The sequence below is a fragment of the Papio anubis genome, chromosome 16, assembly GCF_008728515.1.
Source record: "Papio anubis isolate 15944 chromosome 16, Panubis1.0, whole genome shotgun sequence".
Classification (NCBI taxonomy): Eukaryota; Metazoa; Chordata; class Mammalia; order Primates; family Cercopithecidae; genus Papio; species Papio anubis.
The window spans coordinates 86,507,594-86,516,921 of NC_044991.1; positions in this window are offsets into that span (position 1 = coordinate 86,507,594).

Genomic DNA, 9,328 nt, shown 5'->3' on the forward strand with positions numbered 1-9,328 from the left:
GCAGCACACAGCAGGAGCTGCAGTATTCACTGGAGGCACTAACAGGACCTGGAGTCCAGAAGCCCGCTCAGGTGCCACGGAGGCCCCAAGCAGAGGAGGACAGCCAAGGACTTCCAGGAGCCATGGCAGTCTGAGGCCCAGACATGGCAAGCTTTTCTGGCATCTGGCTGGAGGAATGAAGGGGCAGTCTATGGATTTATGAGCAGGATTGGCTATGGAAATTGTAGGGCCCCTGGCTTAGAAGGATTAAGAACTTCAGATGGTTCATTAAACCACCATGAGCGTCAAGCCCTTCTGAGCCCAGGATCCTGTTCACCTGTGAAGGTTGCCTGCAGCTGAAGCCCAGCAAAAAAGGCTGTGGAGTCTGGAGACCTGGATTTGACACCACGTCCTTTAGGGAAACCAGGTTTAAACTCTCCCAGCCTCAATTTCTTTCTTTTACCTTTTCTTCTCTTTTCTATGTCTTTGTCTATCTGCAAATATCTTTATTTTGAAAATTGTAAGTGATAGTTTTTCTGGGGATAGAATTTTAAGTTGCCAGTAGTAGCCCCTTAGTTGGAGGATGTTACTTCATTGTCTTTTGAGGTCAGTTATTGCTGGTTAGAAATTTTCTCTAAGACCAATCACTCTTCCTTCATGGGTTAATTTCTGGTGGCTTTAATGTTTTTCTCTTTATCCTAGACATTCTGCAGTTTCAGTATAAGGTGTCCAGGCAGGTCTTTCCATTCAATTTATACCAGTTAGAATTGGTTTGACTTTTCAATTGAAGGACCTCTCTCCCCTGCTTGTTTCTGGAAGACTTAGTGTTCTCCTCCAACATTGCCACTCCACTGTTCTCTGGCATCTCTGGAGTGCCTGTTTAAACTTTACTTAAAGTGCCTATTTTCTCCATTTCTCCTTTGCCTGCATATGTTGATATTTTCTTTTTTCCCCTATTTTTGAGTCTGAGTTTAGTATTGAAAACCCGGGGCTGTCATTAGAGACTGTTGTGGATTATCAAGGGGGAATATTTCTCCGGGAAGCTTGTTCCTGACTGTCAGTCAATCCATGGTGGTTCCTAGGATCTCTCCTTGCACAAGATGTGTGTGAGGAGCCCAGGACACACACGAATAAGTCTCCAATTTGTTCAAAGCATATGCCATCGTTTTAAGCCCTCAACATAATTCCATGATGTCTGTATTCTTCGTGTCCTCATTTTACGGATTCTGAGGAAAACTGGGGCACACAGGGGTTACCAGCTTATGGCCACATAGCTAGAAATTGGTCCTCACCTGAACACATTGTGCCTACCTGTACTACTGTATAATTAGTTAATGGCAGGTGATGGTGAGGAATGAAGGCTCAGAATAATTTTATGGAGAAGGTATTTTTAATTAAAACATTGAACAAGTAAAACTCTTTGATTGAAAAATTGAAACTATGAAAACATTCTATGTAGGGACTTCTTGACCCCTCCCTGTCCTGTCCACCCTGCCTCACCTCCACCCCTAGATAACCACTATCACTACTGTCTGGAGTACCTTTTCATCTTGCATTGTGTGAGTAGGAGCAAACAGGAACATGTGGTCTTGCTTCTCACTACTTTCTCTCGCAAGTTGGCCTGTAACACTGTTTTCCTCCGACACCATGTCTGCCACCGAGGGTGTGGGTTTTTTTCCTGACACCAAATCCATGTTGTTTCCCACACCAGCTATCCAATTCTACAACACCAACCGAGTGTCCAACAACTGAACCCAATTCTGACTTTATCTACGTGGAGTTAGCATCAGAGCCAGCAAGCTAAGGTCTCAATCCTGCAAGACTCTCCCTACTTCAGACACCAGCCACACAAGTGGGGTTCCCAGCTGATCCACATTTCTTCCCAGCCTACTATAAATTTGGGGATTCCATAAGCTAAGCGATACCCCCATGTTTGAGAACCCATCAGAACAATCCCCAGAACTCAGGGAACTACTGTGTGTACAACTTCAGCTTTACTATAAAGAGTGTGACCCAGGAACAGCCCCATGGAAAACAGGCAGAGAATAAGGTACTGGGAGAGGAGGTTTCCAGCCTCCAGTACATCCACGTGTTCGCCAATGTCGAAGCTCCCTGAACTTACTTAAGGCTTCTTTATGGCAGTTTTGTTACCTAGGCCTGATTGATTAAATCATTGGCAATTGGTGACTGAACTCAAGCCCAGAGGTCAGGTGATGGAACAGAAAGTCCAAGGGCAGGGAGAGAGCTTTGTCCCCAGTTACTCCTATGCAAGTGCTGGCTCCATTGTGATTGGGCCAGCGTGGGTACTGTGTCCATCCTGAGCTAATCATTGGGCTTGAAGGTTACCGTGTAAGGAGTGGCCTAGGCTCTCATACTCAGCTTTTGGACCCAAAGGAAGTTTGGATGCTTTTCCCAGAGGAAGGGAAAATGGATAATGAGCAGCAAAACCCATCAAGGGCCCATGGCAGGTACCTGGTAACCCAAGAGCCTTGATTAGGACACTGTGCCTGTCTAGAATTACGTGGATTAAATGCTTCTTCCAAGAGAAGCCATGGATGGTTTCCATCAGTTTCCAGCCTCCAATATGAAATGCATCTCAACAGGCTTATTCAGATACTTCTTCCCAACCATTCACATTATCCATGTTTCTCACTAGAGAAGACCTGGTGACATCTTCTTTTATTTCTCTCTATAACCTGTGATCCAGCAAACAGCCTAATGTTGTAAGTAGGGGAAAGAGATGATTTTTTTTTTTGAGACGGAGTCTCGCTCTGTCGCCCAGGCTGGAGTGCAGTGGCACGATCTCAGCTCACTGCAAGCTGCACCTCCCAGGTTCACGCCATTCTCCTGCCTCAGCCTCCCGAGTAGCCTGCCACTACGCCCGGCTAATTTTTTGTATTTTTAGTAGAGACAGAGTTTCACCGTGTCAGCCAGGATGGTCTCAATCTCCTGACCTAGTGATCCGCCTGCCTTGGCCTCCCAAAGTGCTGGGATTACAGGCGTGAGCCACCGCACCCGGCTGAAAGAGATGATTTAATGGGAAAATTGCATTCTGTTTTTGAAAGTGTCAGAGGAGACTTCCTTCCAAATCACAATGCAACAACAAGCCAGTGGCCAGTGAGCGAGTGACATCATGACAGGGATGCCCAAGAAATTATTATCACAACCATATCCCAGACATACCTGAGGTCAGAGTATCTGGAGTTCAAAAGTTCAACCTTAAATATCTTAAGTATGCATTCACTTGGTTGCTAGGATCAAAAACCAGGGGAACCTTCTTCCTGGTAATTAATTGATTAACCTTGGGACCTGGAATCAGGGAGCCCTACTTATAGGTATAAGTTTCAGATAAGGAAACACCAGCCTGCATTGGAATTGCTATTGGACATTCTCCAAAGTGATTTAATAACAGAGGTACTTCCTAGTCGTTCGGGCAGCTTTAGATATGACTCGAGTTTAGAACTGTGGTGGGTGAGCCTTTTCTCTTGGTAAATATTAAGTCAGCATTAAAAGAAAAGAAAAAAAAAAAGCCAGTTCTTAAGAATCTCCTGTTTCCCAAGCACTTAAGTCGAAGTGAGGGTAACTCCTTCACAGGGCTATGAGGCCTTCCATAATCTGGCCCTTGTTCATCTCTACAGGCTCATGGCACCCGACTGCTCCTGAAACTCCAGCCACACAAGGCTCCTTGCAGCTGCCGGAATTCCTATCCACCTTGTAACCTTCAATTAGACTGTTTTTCTGCCTAGAATGCTCTTCTTTCCTCCCCTGCTACCTCCACATCCCCTGGCTAGCATAGATTCCGTCCCCTCCTGGTCTGGGTCCAGCCTCTCCATGGCTCTGTGTTTGATAGCATTTATCACAGGATGGCATGGCAGGCCATCGCCCACTGTCCGGTCTCAGAGCAGAGCCACACAGAAGCACAGTCCAGGCACCAAAAGGCAACTTGAAGGCTCTACTTAATCTCCCACATGCTGCAAAGGAAGCATGATCCACGCTTTGTAAAATTTTCCCGTTTTCTCTCTTGCTTGCTTCCTTCACCCCTGCAGCTGCTGCCACCTCTCTCTTGACACCTTCGTAACCATGTCTTGCACAATCCTACTGGAGAGCCTCTTGTCCTCAGCTCCTTTCCCCAGTTCTACCTCCCGGAGGGTCTGGAGAACGGGCCCAGTGTGTAGAGATCCTCTGGGGTGGTGAGGAGGGTGAGGCAGTAGAAAACAAAGCCAAAGGGAGAGGAAGGCCCAAGGCTGGAGACCTCGTGGTTAATTTGTAAATAGTTTATCTTGTGCATACTTACTTTGTCACTTTAAAAAATAACTTGTCCCCTCTGTCTACCCCTCCCTTGGGAGGATAGAGTTGATATCTGTTGTGTTTGCTGCTATAATCTTAGTACTTAGACAAGTACTTAGCACTTGATTGCTCTCCATAAACATTTGTTGAGTGAAGGAAGACATGAAGATAAGCACCACATGGTCCGTGCCTTGAGGGACTCACAGTCTAGTGAAAAGGCAAGCAAACAAACAGACCTATATCGGCCCAGGAGCTCAGGGACTGACAGAGTGCAACGGGACCCAAGGGGAAGCAGATTTCTGCTGGATCGGCGCAGTGTAGACACCTGCTACCTGACAAGGCTCTCCTGTCTGGAGATGTAGCCTCTAGGAGCCACCACATGTGCTCATCAAAAGGCATGCTGGTGTTTCTTGATTCAGACCAGTGGTAATTGTCTCCTCAGGGGAACTCGCAGTTCTCATTTTCTCAGCAATCAGGTGCGATGAGCCTGTAGAAGATGCTTTTCCAGAGCTGTTTTAAGACTTTTGCAGGCCCTGGGCACAGTCATTTTCAGAAGTTGCTGGCCATGGCACGTCGATGCCATGAAAATGCAGATGCATCCCACGCTAGGTAATTATCGGAGGACTAAGATTTTCCAAAATGTTTACCATATTTCCTTGGAAAATTATGTGGAATTGGGCTCAGTAAAAGTGACAAAGATTTATATATATATATATAGAGAGAGAGAGAGAGACATGTATATATAGACTAGTCTATATAGATTATATATATAGAGAGAGATTTTATCTATATATATTTAGACATTTAGACTGAATCTTGCTCTGTTGCCAAGGTTGGAGTGCAGTGGCGTGATTTCAGCTCACTGCAACCTCTGCCTCCCGGGTTCAAGCAATTCTCCTGCCTCAGCCCCCATGAGTAGCTGGAATTACAGGTGTGTGCCATCACGCCCGGCCAATTTTTGTAATTTTAGTAGAGACGGAGTTTCACCATGTTGGCCAGGCTGGTCTCAAACTCCTGACCTCAAGTGATCCACCCATCTTGGCCTCCTAAAGTGCTGGGATTACAGGCATGAGCCACCGTGCCCAGCCGACAAAGATCATAATAATTTGAATTTTCTTATGATTTTAAAATGTTTTAATTTCATTAAGAGATTATTTATTTTGCTTGTGAGCACAAAATTGTACGCAACTCATATGGTTACATACTAATAGAGTCACAGTTGACTAGTTGACATAATGTTTTGTTTTGAAGGCGTGTAATGAGGCATTTATCAGTTTTATTTTGCAAGGTTGTTTTTGTTTTCGCCTTGCTTTGCTTTGTTTTGTATTTTAGAGCCAATGGATTCTATATCTTTCAGCCCTCAAACACAGGAACGCTTGGAAGGCTCCTAAGCCATAGCTTTGTTCCTGTTAGGAAGCATCTGGGGCTAAAACAGCTCTGGGCTGCCATATGGATCTTTTCTATGTGGGTCCAAGTGTTGCCTAAATTCAAATGATCAATCAAGAGAGAAAGCAAAATGCTTGAAGTTTTGTTAGCTTTGTGTCAGTGAGCTATTGCTTTACAGCAGAACGCCCCAAAATTTAGTGGCTTAAAATATAACTTCCCTCCCACCACCCCCCATAAATCTATGCATTACCTGAGTGTTTCTGCTCATCCAGGCTGAGCTGGGCTGATCTCGACTGGGCTAGCTGGTGCATCTGCAGTCAGCTGATAGCTTGACCTAGGACTGGCTGGTCTGGCATGGCCTTGGCTGGGGTGACTTGGCTCTGCTCCACGTAGTCACTCATCTGCAGAGTAGCCTGGCTTGCCCTCATGGTGGGAATGAGGGGCCCAGCGGGTGAGAAAAAGTGTTACGTTCAGAGACTTGGGTCTCTGAGGCCTGGCTCCTGTATGTTCTATTATTTGAAGCAAGTCAAAAAGCAGCCCAGATTTTCAAGGGGCATGGGAATAAACTCTACCTCTTGATAGCAGGAGCCATAAAATCATATTACAAAGGGTGTGGATGTAGAAAGAGGGGGAGAATTGGAGTTATATCTTCGTAACAGCTGACTAGCACATCTATCGTTAATTTGTTTCAATATTTCAAGGAAATGTTTAGCCCTCACAGAAAGTATTCCTTTGCTATATTCAAATCCTGTCTGTTCTATACAATACCTTGATCTATGTCAAATGGCAATGATACAAAATGCACATTTGCTAAAATGCTCTTTTACCACATGGAGCAGCGTGGCATCGATGTGCATACACTGGCACTTGTGTTTTATCGGAAGCCTCGAAGGCCGGCGAGTGAGAGCTCGGGCTCCAGGCTCTGTAACTCTGGTTTTCACTAGTTGTTTTCTAGATGTTGTTTGAGCAACTAAGCCTCTCTGAGCTCTAATACTTTTGCCACCCGGAGAAAGCAAGGTTACCTTCCTCATGGAGTCATTGTGAGCATTCAATGCACGTCAAGTGCTTGGCACAGGGCCAGACGCATTGATAAATGTTTGCTCTTATTGAGCCCAGAACCAAGTCTGTGTTCAGGGAAAGTTTGTTGAATGAATTAATTAATGATGCAAGCCCAGCTTTTCCAAGGGCAGAGAATCTGTGAGGAAAAGAAAGCATAGAAATGTAGGCACCCTTTTGGGGTCTCTTTCAGAAGAAAACTGCTTCCTCATCTCCTGTCTTATGTTGAGTTCCTGGGTTGTTATATAGCTAACAGGTGAGTAACCAAGACAATGGAAGGATGGGAAGAGGGCTTTTTCTCAGATCTCTAAAATGCTTCTTTCCCTCCATTAGAATAGTAAAGCCATGATGACAGCAAAGGGTGACAGAACATGATTGGAAGAGTCCCAAGCTCTTTTTGATCCAGGCTTGGATGGGGGTGGGCGGAAGCTCCTCTTCTGATCGACAGTCATTGCGGGAAGACAGGTGGGACATAATTGTGGGGGCCCCATGGGAGAGATTTGAAATGTCTCAGGGAAAGAAGGGGCTGTGAAGGGATCCCCTGAGGACACTGGTAACATTTGCAGTGGGACACTTTGGCTCACAAGAAAGCTTCTGGCCATGGGAATTTCGGAGCCCAGATGGTGGGAAAATCCTCAAAAAACCTTGGGATTTGGGTCTCTGCAGCTGGGCAGCAGCTGTGGGCCTGGAATTAGAGCCAACCACAGGTGGTACCACCTGCTCCAGTGACCACATATTTCCCACCCTCGTCACGGAGGCCCAGCCATTTCTCCCTCAGAGTTTTGGGAAACGTGGAAGAAGAATGGGAGGAGACCATTTGTTGAAAGGATTAGGGAGATGGGTGTTCAGCCTGGAAGCCTCCCAGAGGCTCAGGGTTAGTTACCAAAAAAGCCCAGAACAGCAGAATTTGTGCTGTTTTCCCTGATGCCTCAATTAAATCATCCTCTGACGTCACATTTTCTGCACCTGCAGGGTTTGCGGTCAACACTTGGTAATGTGGACTCCATAAATTCAGAGTTTATAATTGTTCTGACAGGGCATGTGTTGGAGCTTTTTTTTAAAATTATCTATAAAAAAGCAAATTAAGAGCACAATCCTGACTGCATGGGATGTGCCCAGCCTTCTAACAGGAACAAACTCTTTCCTGGCCTTTTCAAAATATCTGTTACCATGTAATAAATTAATAGGATAATTACAAATGGTTCTTTTCCAGGTCTACCAGATTTCTGATGGACCATATTCTCTTAGTTTTTATTGTACTTGAAGTAATACATAAGGTCACACACATTAGCACTTTAAAGTAGCTAATTACAACCATTTCCATTATGATGCACATGGAAAAATGTCTTCACCCGCGATGAAACTGAATAGGTGTTAAGGCTCATGTCTAGAGTCAGGCGGCTTTGTTTTCTACCCCAGCTGGCCTGGTTGGTTCCTTAATTTCTCTGAGCCTCACTTTTTCCATCTGTAAAGTGGGAATGATCATATACCCAAGACTTTTCACCTGCAATGAAACTGAATAGGTGTTAAGGGTGCATGTCTAGAGTCAGGCAGCTTTGTTTTCTACCCCAGCTGGCCTGGTTGGTTCCTTAATTTCTCTGAGCCTTGCTTTTTCTGCCTGTAAAATGGGAATGATCATATACCCTAGGCCTCCTGCCAACAGTCAGCACCATTGTGCCAGGTGGACCACCGGAGGACTGCAGCCTCATGAAAGATCCAAGCTAGAGCCACCCAGCTAAGCCTCTCTAGATTTCTTGGCCTGCAGAAACTTTTAAGATAATAAATGCTTTTGTGTTCTAAGTAAATTAAAACTACTTATAATGATACTGACATATAGGATTACCGAGGAAGAAATTCATCAATGCAGAGCAAGTGCTGAGTATGGTCTTAGCATACAGTAAGTGCGCATACATGGTAAAGTAAGAAGTTTTACGCTAATGTGTGGAAGGAAAATGTAGACAAAATGTACATGCTCACAAATGGGAATTGAGGTAGGGTTGCCAAATTTAACAAATAGAAATCCAGGAAACCCAGTTAAATTTACATTTCAGATGAACAATACATAAAATATTAGTAGAAGTATGTTCTATGTAATAATGGGACATTCACTGAAAAATTAGCATGACTTACCCGAAGTTCAAATGTAACTGTGTTGTATATTTTATCTAGTGATCTAGATCAAGGCGATTTAGTTCCTCATGATCCAATGAGCATCTGTCTCTGATGTAGTTCATCCCTTTATTCCCTAATTGAAAAAATATAAATTTTTTAATACTAAAATGAATTTTGGCATTTTTTTTAAACCTGGTAATAACACAGAGGAATTTACATTCTCACAGCATACCAGTAGAAGTGTTAAGTTGGAATGCTTATTATATAAACAGTCTGTCAAAATGACTGAAGAACTTGAAAATGTTCATACTCCAAGTTTTGATTACAAACATATTTACCATAATGTTACTTAAAATCACAAAACACCTGGAAAAACCCACTGCTTAAATGATAGTAATAATCTGATATTTTCCTCTAAGTTTTCCAGCAAAAATCAAGACATCCTCTGAAGAATGTCAATGAAGATTTTGTTGGAGTGAAAAAAAATAAGCAATAAAAGTGTAGTCTT